Source organism: Anser cygnoides, chromosome 4, assembly GCF_040182565.1.
Source record: "Anser cygnoides isolate HZ-2024a breed goose chromosome 4, Taihu_goose_T2T_genome, whole genome shotgun sequence".
Classification (NCBI taxonomy): Eukaryota; Metazoa; Chordata; class Aves; order Anseriformes; family Anatidae; genus Anser; species Anser cygnoides.
In genome coordinates this window covers 46,684,022-46,698,730 of record NC_089876.1, presented here as the reverse complement: position 1 = coordinate 46,698,730, position 14,709 = coordinate 46,684,022, and the positions used below count along the sequence as shown (strand labels likewise).

At 37.1% G+C, this 14,709-nt stretch overlaps 1 protein-coding gene across 3 annotated transcripts in view; it reads left to right on the top strand.

The window, feature by feature from the left end:
• Window positions 1-14,709, top strand: part of LRBA (LPS responsive beige-like anchor protein) — a 397,410-nt gene that overhangs the window by 23,217 nt on the left and 359,484 nt on the right. The window lies entirely within an intron of this gene.

Sequence of the window (14,709 nt, the reverse complement as noted above, 5' to 3'; positions counted from 1 at the left end):
AAAACAGTGATATTCTTAAAAATGAAATTTATAAGAATTGTTTTTATTCAAGAAAGTATTTCAATTCTATGGCCCAGAAAACCAAACCTCTCGCTATTTCATGATGAGTATAAATCTCATCTCGAACAATTCCAAGAAAGTAAACTTTGAGAGAATTCCATTTAAGTGCAGTTTGCCAGGAATCGATATTTTTGTTCTTGTAGAAGAGTATATGAGAGACAGGGCTCTTGCAATAATAATTCTAGCAAGACAGCAGTAGTATATCTGAGGGAATTAGTGTTTTATAGCTTGGTATACCATGCAGCTTATAATGCAACACTGTTTACACAGCATTGTTTGTATTGGCCTTTTTTAAAGTATTACAGTTGGGGGGGAAAAAAAGTCAGAAAAATGTAAAACAAGCAAAAAGCTTGCTGTATGTATACTTGTGGCTCCATAATCAGTAAAACAGATTGTCTAAATATATCATCACTTACTAAACTGATCCTGGCTTTAAATTTGAAATTTGTTTAGAATGAAACTTCAATACACAAATCTAAAGTTTTGTGGCAATGTAAATACCTGATTTAAACTTTGTGTTTATTGTACACGTAGTTAACTACTGTACACTGAAATGGCCACTGAAGGACCTGTAAGCTGAGACCTGCTTTTTTCGCCATGAATCAAACATTACATGCAAACAAACCATTGTGCATATAATACGTTGTAGCTGAGATGAAATTAGGTTTTGGAGTAAACCTGTTTGTGAATTGTGAAACAGTGTTATCCTTGAACCAACAAATGCTGATTCTTTGTAGCAACAGTTTAAAAATTAGTCACACTTCAGGTAACAATTCATTTTAAAGGCAGTGTCCTGAAATTTAATATTTTATTACTCCCTGAAACAGCAGCTAGCCTACTGTTCTAACCACCATGTCTGTACTTATCTGTCAGCATTGTTTTGTTTTTTTTTGAGAGATAGAGAAGGCATCTGACCCTATGTGTTTGATTTCAAGCCTGCTTAGTTTTCAGAGGGATCAAGTTAAGCAGGTGTAGAATAAGTGGTTTGAACTCTTTTGTTACCAATTAAAATACGTTTTTTTTTAAATATAAAAAAATGTGAATGGTGGTGTTTTCTGACTTTTTAGTGTCCTGTTATAATAGGGGAAAACAAACACGAGTATACATTAAAGAGGATCGTAGTGTGCTGATAATATCAATTTTTCATGGTCTACATACTGACTATCTTATGCATATAAATGAAACTGATTCTTTTATTAGGAAACCTATTTGGAAACCTGATTGTTTTCCCTACACCTCCAATAATTTGCAAATGGATTAGGTTCATGTTTACTTGTTCATACTTTCTGTGATTTGTATTTCTGTACTTCTGTACTGGTACAGGACTTTCTAATGAGTATTTAAAAAAGAAAGTCTGTGTCTTTGACCATATGTGGTACTTCAGTAGTGATTCTTTGATACCTCCTCTTATTTTTCTTTCTTTTATAGTTGTTAAAATAATACGTAAAGACACTATGAAAGTCATAGGATGGACATTATGAAAAGAACAAGAGGGAATACATAATGAAATGCACTAATTTGGTGTTGGCAATAGAAGTTTGAGGTACATGTACATCTGCTTAAAGTTGTAGAGGACTTTGGCTATTGGATGAAGCTTCTTAATAGTAGTGGGTAATAAAAAGGGGGGAAGTATATTACATAGAATTTGATAATTTCCCCCTTTTAAATCTTTACAATACGAAGTGGTTACTTTTTAAGTTAATCAAGTAGTCACGTTACAGATTTTTTTTTTATCTGCATAGAAGGAAGCTTGAGCTGATTGCTTGCACAGAAGAACTAGCACAGGTAGCAGAGCTGCACAGCTGTGCTTTTACTTATGTTTTTGTGTGCAGAATCTCTCATGTTTGTAGGTTTGATTTTAACCATTCTAAACTATCCTACTTCATCAAAAAAAAAAAGTGTTTTTGGTAGTACCTCCTTAAACAGCATGTAGTATAGCTTTTTAGTTTTTTTTAGTAAAAGTAGAGTAAACTCTTTTTAGTAGTAGAGTTTGCACTGTGGACTCTTCCAGTTTTTAAAGTATTGAAATTAAGGTTTAAGTATTTAAGAGCCTTCTGTGAGTTACTTTTCCCATTTGACTTCGGAATTTTATAATGAAGCAAGCCATTGATGAATTGACATTTTCTGATGAAATGTTTGTTTAAGGAAATGTCTGATGACAATCTGGCAGTGTTGCCACTGTAATCAAACACTTCCGTGATTCTGTGCCAGCTTATCTGGTAGATCACCAGTGACATCGAAGCATAAAATTTGTGCAGCTCCCATGTTCTTTCTGTGAGGCAGTCAGCAGCTTTGAATTCGGGGTTGCAGAGTATCTTGTTGGCCTGGCAATTGGGAAGCAGGAAGGACTGCAGTGTCGGTGCACGTGTAGCAGCAGCTGAGGAGTCCAAGAGCTCTGGGGTCCTCAGGTGTCTGTGGGTAACAGGGCAGGAAACCAGGGTTGTCTTGGGCAAGTTTATAATGGGATCAGTGATAAACAGCTGAAAATGTGGAGATGGCAGTGTCAATTTCAGTTAGTAACATTTTTTCACTCCCCCATAACAGTTTTTTCCGAAGTGGTGGGAAAAGGCTGGAACTGTAGGTTTGAGGAAGCTCACTGTTTCTGCATTTCTCTGGCTTTGGGAAGAAGCTTCTGAAGACTAAAACTGCAGCAGAAAATACAGTAGTGATCGAATAATTATTTTCTTAACATGTATTTTCTGTGCAGAAACAGAGGGGTGAACAACTACAAATACTGTAATCTGTATGCTTTGTTGCAGGATGTGGTGTGAAAAAAAGAAACGACAGGGTTTGGATAGGCCTCTCACAGAAATGTGTGTACTCTAACAACTCTAGAGTTCTGCAGCAATGCCATTTGTCTTAATCTTTGGTGGGAAAAGAAACACAGAAGCTTAGCATATAGAAAAGTTGGTGCAACTTTAATGATAACATAATCTCATAAAGTTAGAGCTACCACTTCAAAGTTGTCTTTCTACTTGGAAAGCTTGGTAAGCTACACGAAATTATACATGTCCACGCTAGTGTTTCTGCTATGGCAGCCAGTAGTTGGTAGCGGTTAGAAACTCAGCTTGTTTGAGTTTCTTGCTTCATGATTTTTGTGGTATTTGCTTTTTCTCTTGTCGTACCGAGAAACCTCTTTCTCTTAGAAGTAAACATCTATGTGTGGGGGAAGCCAGAGGAAAATATTGTGACTAAGAGCTTGATTTGATAAGCAGTGAGGAGTGCATGTGATCTTCATATCGTAATGAATTTAGGTGGCAAAACTTTAGAGAGAATGTGCCAGCAGAAGGAAAGAAAACAAAACAGCTTCTCTGTTAGAAGCTTCAATAAATCTCCAAATTTAGTGTTTAAATCAACATGAGTTTCTTACAAGCTGAAGATATTTTTCTATGTGTTTAGATGAAAAATACTGAAGTCTTCTATCATTTACAAATAAATTCTTCAGTTAAAGAAAAAAATAATTTGGATATGGATTAGAACAGGTTTTACTAAAAATATAGTGTTTGTTTTCATGGTATTAACCCCTCCTTTTATAATGGTATTTCCTTTGTGTTCAAGTTGAGTAGGTTTTCTTAGTGGCAGATGTTCTTTCCTTCACCATCTCAGTGAAGCAAGATTTACTGTTCAGTTAATCACACTTTTTGCAGGGAAAATGGCATTTTAAGAAACACGATTTCACATACTCCTACGTTATTTGGATATAGCCTTTTTAAGGTTATGTATACTATCATTTGTGAATAATACTTTAGTTTTCATTCACAGATTTGTGTGGGGAAGATATTTTTGCATTCTTAAATCCTTTTGATTATAGTAATTCCAGGAGAAGCTTTTTCACCCTGCAAGTCCAAATACATGGTATGATGGTGTTGGTGAAGGAATGCTGAGATTAACAACTCCATTAGTGCTGTGTTTTTTGTCAGATTTTTTTGATAAATCTGGTGATTTTTTTTTAAGTTAAAAATATCAGAAGTCAAACCTTAAAAAATGCTGACTTTACTGGCTAGGTGCTTGTTTCATACTGTAATTCAAAATGCTTTTGTCTCACGAAAACTAGTTGCTCTTCTTCAGTCTAAGCTGTAGTTGGTCACAGGATGTGGGAGGTTCGTGCAGGGTTTCCTGGAGAATACCTATTGGTTTCTGTCGGTGGTGTTTGCATACCTAAAAAGAAAAAAAAAAAAAAAACCAAAAAACAAAAAACAAGATTGTTTACAATTCTATTAATTGAGGATGCCATCGTTTTAGGTCTAATTTCAAATGTAGCTCTTAGAGGAATGGGAAACTTGCGGTGTGAACTTGCAGGGTACAGTTGCTCAGCCAAAGACAACGCAGGTGTTGTACAGCTAAGTCAGAATGCCTTTGTTGTCTGTGCAAGTGGGAAAAGGAGAAGAACTGGTGTACGGGGTGATCAACAGAACAGTTGGAGGTCATTTGGAGAAGCACTTAGCAGGAGAGGAGTGGAGAGATTTTAAGTGGAAAAACAGGAGGGTATATTTTTAGGCAATAATAGTGATGATGTATATGCATCATTAATAGTTTGTCTTGTATCTTTTATTTATTTATTTACTGTTTTAACTGTTCCTTGAAGAAAATTTCCATTCAGCCAATGCCTATATAGTGAGAAAAGGGACAGAGACAAGTGGAGGTGAGGGGAAGAGCCTCGGGGTAATAGTAGGATCTTCTGTATCAGGGGAAAAAACAGAAGCAAACAGCAGTGATGTGGCAAATTGGGGGAAGAAAAAGCTAAAAATTGTAACAAAACTTAAGTGACAAAGTCATATTTCATTCCTTGCTTTTAGTACCGCTGTTGAAAGGAAAAAAAAAAAAAGGCTAGTCTTTTTAATGTAGGCTTTACTAATGTGTCTGTTTTCACCAAGTGAACTTTTTCTCCTTCTGATATAGTTAGTAGAAATTACCATTTTGTCCATGGCACTCTTGCTGTTACAAACACCCAAGCGGACGGAGGTTATTCAAGCATAATCAGATATCTGGATATCACCCCCATGAGTAGTACAGATGTGCTGGCTGAACTTCTTGTGTGTGGGCAAGGCTTAAATCAAAAAGAGGAAGTGAGCAACAGCACTGGTGGTGGGTCTTTGAGCTCACTGGAGTATTTCTGGTTCACTGTTTGGTAAGAAAATAAATATCTACTAATCCTTTTGATATCCTGCTTGAGTTTTGTGCTTTCCTTCTTTAATATACTTATTGTTTTAATACACTTAACTGTAATACAGTGACTTTTTTTTTTTTTCCTTCTCTAAACACAGCAGTAGCATCATATTTTTAGAGAGGGGAAGTCATTTTTTGGTAAGAGTAAGTGTTGGCCAGTTACTGCTCTAGGCAGCCTTCTGTTCCAGCCAGGGTCATCTTCATGGTTCTCCCATGTTGATCACAGCCATAGAAAGTTTAAAAAAAAGGCAACAGGGAAACCGAAGTGTTATACTTGTAGCATACCATTTACTGTTACTGCCCCGGCAAGTTGAGGATTCCTGACCTGTCTAAATTGACAACCTAGTTCTCTGAATCCACGGTGGCTTTTGTTTCTCTTTGCTGTGAAATTCCAACTTTCTTACACCCAAACTCTTACCCATGTCTGCTTTAGCTGTGGCAGACCATCTTGGCCAGTTCTGAGAAGGCAAAAGTGCTGTTTTCCAGCTGCTCTGGATCAAGGTGTTATCACAAATGACAGAAACAGATGTGCTGGGTTCTTGGTTTCTGTGTAATTTGTAACTTGGTGCCTTTAGTTGTGCTGAAATTTCCTGCAGTTGATCTGTTGAGCTATGAAATGCGTGCCAGCTCCTCCACTGCCATCACATTTGCTTCTAGCATGTGCTATATGAGGGCTGTGACTTTCAGTAGGAGAGGAAATACTTAGCATTACTGTTGCTAAATCTGATAAAACCTGTCAGAGCTTTAAAAGTAAACTGCTTGCTCACTTCATCCTGTGTTCTCTTTTGGCTTCCTGAGCTTCAGTATTTTTTCCTCTCGTAAAGTTATTCTTTGCTATTCTTCTGTAATCCTGTGTTTGGAACATCTTCTGTTTTGCTCGTTTTCCTTTATTTCCTTTGGCCTTTCACCCCCTACTTGTTATCCCTGTGTCTCTACAAGCTTGCAAAACACATTCAATCATGTTTCCTAGAATAAGCTCACAACCTTGTTTTACTCTAACATTCCGTTGTTACACTGTTTTTAGTGAAGTACTTTGTAAGTATGAAGAAGTAGTCACTGTTTCAACGAAAAGTTATGCAAAGGATTGCTTGTCTAAGGCTTGCAGGACAGGAACTTGAGGTTCTGTGACTAGAGTGGTGGCTTCTTGCTCGTACTAGCACAATCCCCTGTAAAATACCAGGCAGATGTATTGTTTCTGTAGAAAATATCAGGATATAATTTCTGTTCTCTGTCTGGGGTAGCAGTATCCAAGTTTTCTTGAGCATGCAGCCTACCTTGAGCATGCAGCCCTTGTGCATGTGTGTATTTATAACATATTTTTGTTTTGCTGTACTAATATATTAGATGCATTAGAAAACACACAAAAATAGAAACTAAAAGAGGTGAGATGAAAATAGCGTTCTTACGTTTTTATAACTTTATTTGTTAATGATGCAAAAAAGACTTCCTGCACCCTGAATAACCATCTTGCACACCCCTTGGGGTGCATGCACCCCACTTTGGAGACCACTGATCTAGGTGACTGGTGATTATTCAATTCAGAGGAAGTCAAATTATGTATTTGCTGTGGAATAGTAAGCCCTGGGACATATGGCCTTCATTTCTTTTCTCCCATAGAAACATGCCCAGTGCCCTTGCTATACTAGAGTTGACTTGAGTACAGTGGGTGGTGAAATGAATATGCAGCTTTCCTTTTGCCTGCTCTGAAAGAAAACATTTTTTCACACTTCAAAAATATATCCTAGGCAAATGTTTAATTTAGTCTACTTGATAAAGCTTTCATTTTACCACTTTTTTAGAACAACCAAGATCTGCATTGTGTTAAAGGATGAAGGAGCCTAAATGCAAGAGGAAAGTTGACCTACATGCTTTCAATTGTACAATTCAAATCTTGCATAAAGGAATTGAGTAGGGCCTTCTGCACGTTAATTTGCATGGTTTAAAAGTTTCTGATTGAAATGTCCATATCAACATTGTCATTGTTGTTCTGTTTTTTCTTATTTGGACTATGGGCATAATGTAGGGGCACATGCTCAGTTTAGAATGCGAATGCCCTAACTGATGAGGGTAGACACAAGCAGGGTTTTTTCTGTAAAGTCATCCAGACCACAATGTTTGTTCTCCACTCTGGACTTGTTGATTCAAATCATATTGCTAATGCTAACTTTTGGGCCTCTTCTTTGATTAAGACAGGACAGGATGCAGACCAGCACAGCTTGATGACCGAGGTACGGTTTAGTCCTTTTCTCTAAGCAAACAGCAGATTGTTTTTGTTTGCTGATGGGTGATATTTCTAGACTTGACAAACAGATAAGTACTGGATGCCAAGTTATGTGTCTGGATCCTGAAAAAATCTGGTTTTTTTGTTACTCTTGTAAAGTCAGATGAAAATGGTAAGTAACTTTTAGAAATGTAGGTAGGAAGGCAAGTCCTGGGATAATGAAATGAATGGTATGGTACAGTGCTTTGCTATCTGCGTTTCATGTCTTTGAGTTTAAATTCAGAGTATTGTAACTTGAGCTGACTTCCTACTGGCTGTCATAAAATGACAGATTTCTGATTTTTAAAATGTCACAACCATAAATCATTAGTTTGCTAAGATTGCACTAGCAAGCTATTAAAGAACATGGCAGTATTTACTGTAGATAAATGCAAATTTAAAAAGGTTCTCTGTATCATGGTTTAAATGATTTATTTGCTTTCAATCCATATATGAATCTGATGTGATGTGAAATTTAGGATATTTCATTTCCTGTATGGAGCTACGAATTTGCATATTATTAAACCATCTCTTAGAGTCATATCTTTCTTGTATATCTTAAACGCTATCACAGGTTGAGATGCACTGGGGAAAAAAATTAATTAAAACAGAAGCAGAATGTAATGCTATTAATACAGAAATCGGAAAGATGTGAATTTCAGGTGGATTGAGATATAGTCTATATCTATGCTAATATCTATTGAGATCTATAATATAAGCCAAATTCAGGAAGCTGACAGGTTTTGTAAATAGGTTTTTAGTCACTGTTTGGAGTGTACTGCCAGGCAGTTTTGTCTTGAAATTGATTTGCAAGGTATCAGCTAGGTAACCTTTTGTTTCTTCAGGAATTCAAGCTAAAGCTTACAGTAGCATGGCCTCCTCAGTTGTGAAGGGCTGCTGCCCTCTGGGTTCTGCATTGAACAAAAGCCCATCGAGCATTACTTTTGTACCCTCTCCTGGTTTATTCTCCGAAACGATAAAGATTGGCTGTAGCTGCACCTGTCAAATGGCCTGCATATGTGCTGGGTGAACCCACTGTGCCAGTGTATGGATTCCTGGGCCCCCAGGACTGGTGTTTTGTGTTTTGTTGTTGGCAATCCTTGTTGTATCAGTTGCCCTTCCTCTAGGCAGGTCCATACAGATTGGGAGGAGGTTAAAACTTGTGGTACTGGACTTGTCTCTGACTTGCGTTTTGGAATCGGTTGTTGAATTTCCAGAAGAGAGGGCAGCACAAAGTTATGAGTTGCTGTAACTTTTTAAAATCTGAGCATAGTATTTGTTTTTAATCTGACTTCTGGATAGTTTGTACTGAGAAGAGTTTTTGAATGGATATCAAAATGATAAAATAGATATAGATTTCTTGAGGAAACTTTGTTTTTGTGGAAGAAAATGTAACTGCTAATCGCTTCAGTTATAAAGGGATAGTTCAGTCCATGGTCTGAGAGACTGAATTTCATTATTTGCTGTGTACTTTAAAATAGATTTAAGTACCAAAAACTAAAATTTGTATTTCATTAATGTTTGAAAACATTGTATAGAACTAGTTCATTTTTGCTCTGTTCCGCTTCCCTTGGGGCTTCAACTGCACATAGGAACTGATATTAGTAGACTACTTTGGCATAAAAATGCTTGAAAGCAGAGTGAAAATAAATACATGATTATTAGCTATAGTAAACAGCATAATTGTTGGCAGCACTGTTACCTTTTAGAACTTTTCCCCCTTCTTTGGCAAGGAGAACCCCATGGGTAAGCATCACCACCAGAAAGATGCTTCAGATGTGTTCCATCTATGGGGACAGGAATTGTGCTTTTTTCCATTTATTTCAGTTGAGAGAGTGATTTTAATGTCAACTTTTCTGCTAGTTTGAAATTTTATCCAGTCTTATTTCCTGGAAATACATATATTTTTTTCTTTATGGCAGAGTGTGAGGTATAGGCTGCTGATATAAAGCTGTGTTGGGGAGGAAGAGAATTATACTGTGCAGAGAGATGCTCTTTAAAAAAAAAAAAGACTAGTGCTGGCTTAATCCAACATTAGGTGGCAGTAGTAGACTCTTAACACCTTGTGTGCATGTATTAAATTTACTTTTAGAACACTTTCCGAAGGAGAATCTTGAAATTTTGTTTAATACAGAACATTTGTCATAAATCATGATGAAGGGAAGCAATGGGGATGATTTTTCCTGAATGATGCAGGTTTGTTCATAGTTAATAATAGTATTGAATGGAATCATACAGAACGTCTGGGTTTGGGTGGGCACAATATTGTTGTGCAATGCCAGTACTGATGTGCCTGTTTTGAAATGAACCTTTCTTATTTGCCAGGTAAATGAAGGTGTAGGTTTTCATAGGAACTTGGCAACAGTGAGAGAAGGTATATAACTAACAAGAAAACTTAAAAATGTCACACGCACACACCCCAGCCCATCCTTTTTCCTTTAGAAAGTAGGGGAGGTAGCTACTACCTCTATTTCATTTTTTGGAGTGTGACATGGGTAGTGTTGGATTGGAAGCTGAAGTAAAACTTGCCTTCTGAGGAAGTGTTGCCGGTCACTTGCAGATTCATGGTCTCATGTTACTTTCAACTTCGAGCTACTGCTACAGGTAGCAAATGGCTTTAAATCTTCTGCATCTTACCCAGAAGGTTATGACCTTGCCTTTCATGAGTGGATCTTCCCCACAGTTCTTTGTGTTTGGTCTAGTTTGATTGCATTATTATTGGTATATTCGCAAGACACTGAAGAAAGAAAAGTTGACATTCAGGCTTTCTCATTTCCTTCCTTGCCTCTCTGTAACCTCTCTGGGTGTGAACCCTCTTTGACATGATCTCTCTGACTTGACATTCATGCTTATGTCACTGTTTGATACGATTAACCAAACTGTCAACAGACTTCGAGAACAAATCTTCTCTTAGTATCTTACTCATGTTTTAGTATACTCTTGCCTCCAAGTGTTGCAATAACAAAGATGTGAGGTGAGGGACAGAGAATGGATTGCTAGTGATGATAATACCTAATACTGGAGTTATTTCCCCAGCTGCTGCTTCTGGTCTGTAGAGGCATTTCCAAATCAGAATAGTCTTTTTATCGTACCCAGGATGTGTACCGACAGTGCTGACTTTGTGTTCTTTGTGTGTTCCCAAGGGATTTGACTGGCTTGGGATCACTCATGATGCTGTGAGATCCTTGCCCTAAAGACACTGTAGTTCTTACACTTCCCAAATCTTTGGCATGTCTTTCTGATGTTACATATATTTGTTTTGAGTTTCTGAACATGTGCAAAGGTGTGGAGACCAGGTTGTGGGTTACTGCTTTGGTGGGAGATGAGAGTAAATATAGGCAACGAATATTTCATTGCTAGTTGCTGTTAATTGTAAGCATAATGGCTAAAATGAATCCATCTTCTTTGTGTTTGTATTCTCCAGAAGTTGCATTCAGGTTTCATCATTGAGAGTTGAAAAATGTGGTTGGTGGTTTGTTTGTTTGTTTGTTTGTTAACCGTGAGTCAACTGCCTAAAATGGCAGTAAGAACAGGACTGTTTGGATAACATAGCTATTTTGTAAATAGAAGGAAAATGTGAGGTGTATATCAAATCTTTAACTGTTCACATAGCTGCTGATTAAGCTTCATGACGTTTTTCTTAACGTTTAGCTTGTGTAAGGACCTTACTCGAATAGATTTCAGTCATTAGCTTTGTGCATCCAGCTTTGTGGCTAAGCATAATTTTTAAAATTTCCTTTGAGATAGAATTGGTTTGCTATTTGACTTTTTTTTTTTTTGAATGGGATAGGCGTTGTCGATTGGATAGGCATTGTCTATATCTGTTGTCTTGATATACTAAAGAAGCAATTTTGAGATTATGAAATGAACTTTGAGAGGAAAAAAAGAGAGGTCACAGTTTGCATGGTGAACAGTTGTTTCCTCCATGACTTCAGGGAGCAAAGAAACTTGTCTTTCTGTGTAGGTTTTTTAGTAACCAGGTGGAGGAGGAAGTTCTATAGAAGTGTAAAGCCTTTTTTTGGAGGTTTGGGGTACAACTGTGGAAATCTGGGTCTGTAGTTCTCCCAAGTATAAACAATTTGGATTTTCACAAATAAATGCTGATTGTGGTCTTACATGTATTTTTTTTCCTTTTTTTTTTTCCTGTTACAGTGCACTGAAATATTTTCTTACATTTTCTTACAAGCTTTTGAAATATTTAGTATTTAAAAATGGCTTGACATTGGATTCATAATCTAGATCATGGTCTTTCAGGAAAATGCAGTTTGTATTTATTTTGAGCAATATTCTGCGTACTCTACTTTGGAATTTGCTTGCCCATGGGGTGCGCCATCTCTCTTATATCTAAGATCGCTTCTCCTATTTTAGGTTAGATGAAAGGTTCATGGCAAAGAGAGGTCTAGTATGTTCTTTTTTTTTTTTCTATTTAGAAATGATGTAGTTTTTTTATATACATACTTAGAATTAATGTCATTATGTTGACTTCTCGTTTGGTTCTTAAAGTTAAGGGGAAAAAAACATTCTCTGAGTGTGTCTCTGAAAATGGCTATATTCTCCCTGCTTTCAGCCAGCTAAATGTAGAAACATTGTACTAAAAATATATATTAACTAAACCAGTAGCTCGAGATTTTCAAGGTAAATATAAATGGCAAAATGTAAAATTTGTGAAGATGTATTTGAATACTTTGAATGTTGCACTTTAAAACCATTGCTATAAGCTTATACTTAATTCTGCATGCCAAAGGAAGAAAACGTTATGCCACCATGTAGGTTGCTATAAAGATTGTTTATGCAGCTCAGCATAAGACTTAAAATACGTTGAATTGGAGAATTTTGAAAAATGTACTGTGCGACATTAGAGACCAAATCATGCTAAAGTGCAAGGAAAGACTATACATCAGTTCAAAGGCTACATTATTCAAAAAAATACAACCATAAAAAAGGTAATAAGATTACATTCTCACACTTCATGGCTAGTAAGGTGCATTAAGCTGCTCAGATATTCATAACTTACTGTGACATTTGGGAAGATTACATTTTGCTGTGCACAGCCATTACTGCAGCTCAGATAATAACTAGCCAATGCATGGACCTGGATTATGATCCCTGTCATTGGAAACAAATTTGTGTTTTGAAGGTTGATCAGTTTCAAATCACCATTAGAAAGGGTTAATATGACATACTGTGGTGTGTGTGTGCTTATGTGTATCTAATGGGTATGCATACATATAGTACATCAACCGCACGGTGCCTTCAGTATATTGCTTTCTCCATCATTTTTTTTCTCCTCGTCTTCCCTTAAAGGAAATGTTAAAATAGTAATTATTTCTACCATAGCAGATTATTGCTAGAATGGACTTGCTGGAATGCTTATTTTTGCAGATTAGATTGGAAACCTAATTTGACAGCTTCCTGGATGGGTGGTTACCGGTAATAGTGTATCTAGCCAAAAATGAAAGATAGGTGGTGTAGACTATAGGGTGAAGGTAAGGTCGCCTCTAGTAGTCGTGTAGGGTTTGGGTGTGATAATTGATGGGTGGCTGGTTAGTTAAAACCAAGCGCATAAAGAGTTGAATTTGTTCAGAATTAGCAGGTGTTTTGTGGCTAGAATTTAACTTTGAACTGTTCTGTGTGCACACACAATGCAGTGTTTGCTCTGTTTCTCAACTTGATGGTGAGAAAGACTGACTTCCTGAGGGATACCTCAGTTTTGTAGAGGGTGATACATTTAGTGTAAAACAAAGCATAGCTTGTATTTTTCTGTTCTCCAACATTTTGTTCAGCTTTTAAAGGGGTGTTTACCTTTTTCTTGGCGTCTGTTTTGTAATACTTCTGCATTAATCCAGCAGGTACCTGAATTAATCCATGCTCAGCATTTTCACGTAGCCTTTAATTCTATCTTACAGTGCTTTCTTGAGGTAGGCCTCTACTCCATCTTAAGGAAAGGGAAAACTGAGGCTTGGGGATAATGACGTGATAGATTTGTTTGAGTGAGTTGACAGGGTGAGTTGATATAGAGAAGCTGGGAATATAATTTAAGTCTCCCCGTTCGGTTCCTGCGATTTCCCTTGATATTAAGGAAACATCTGATAGTAAATTGCATAATTACTTTTCGTGACCAAGAGAGGAGAAAATGGAAAAGTGTAAATTACTATTTAGAAATTGTTACCATGAGACATTGTCTATTCTGTCATAAAACCAGGAACTTTTTCTGCTCCTTGTGGTGCTTGGCAGTACTGATTTATGCTCAGAAGACCAAAGATTGCTTCTTCAAAGTGACAAGATTTAGACACTTGAGGAAAATGTATGGTAATTTCAGTAGTTAATGAAGAGCATATATTCTGCTTCGTTGAGTAAGTTTATCTTCAGATCCTGCCTAGCTGAGAGAAGGTGTAGGACCTAATACAGAAGCAACTTAGTGTATGTATTTTTGGGGCAGTTTTGACATGGCATGATTTTGGTGAGTGACATTATTGAAGCTGTTAATGGACAAAGCTTGTGGAAGGAACACTGTATATGGCAGAAATAATGTTTATTAGGCAAACTTGTAGAATAGAGAGGAGCTGATATACTTTTGGTTGTGAGTTCTGAATTTGTGTCAACTCTATCTGAATTCCTATTTGTATGCTGTTATGTCATAGGCAAGTGTGGCACGTTTTTAAGTTTAATATAGTTCTAATGTCCAAGAAAAGTTTTAGGACTGTGGGGATTGGGGTAGAGGTTATTTTTATTTTACTGAGTACAAATCCCAGAATGAAGTAGGTTATTCATTCCCCCCTCCCTGTCCCACATCCTTTCCTGGCACATGTGATTAGTTACTAGGTGTATGTTCAAACAAAGCCTGCATCTAGGAGACCTGAAATAGAACAGGATTTAAGCACCTGAGCGTAGTCCAAGGCTTCAAACAGTGCTGCAGTTTCACTTTCGTCCAAGTAGAGCAAGCCTTTACTTCCCTTTCATACCTGTGATTGGTAATGAAATTGGCAGTTAATACTTTACCAGCCTTATTCAGTATCTCAAGAATGACTCTTGAATGTTTGTAAGTGGCAATATTTCTCCTTTGGGCTAGAATTGCCTTATTGAGGAGCGTTAAGCACATACACAGGGAAGCTTGTAGGGCCACTCTAGGCCATGTAAGGTATCTTAGCTGACCTTGCTCTCTCACCTGCCTTGGAACCTTCCATTGATCTGTTCACTCCTCTGCTGTGTGGGGCAGCTCAGGA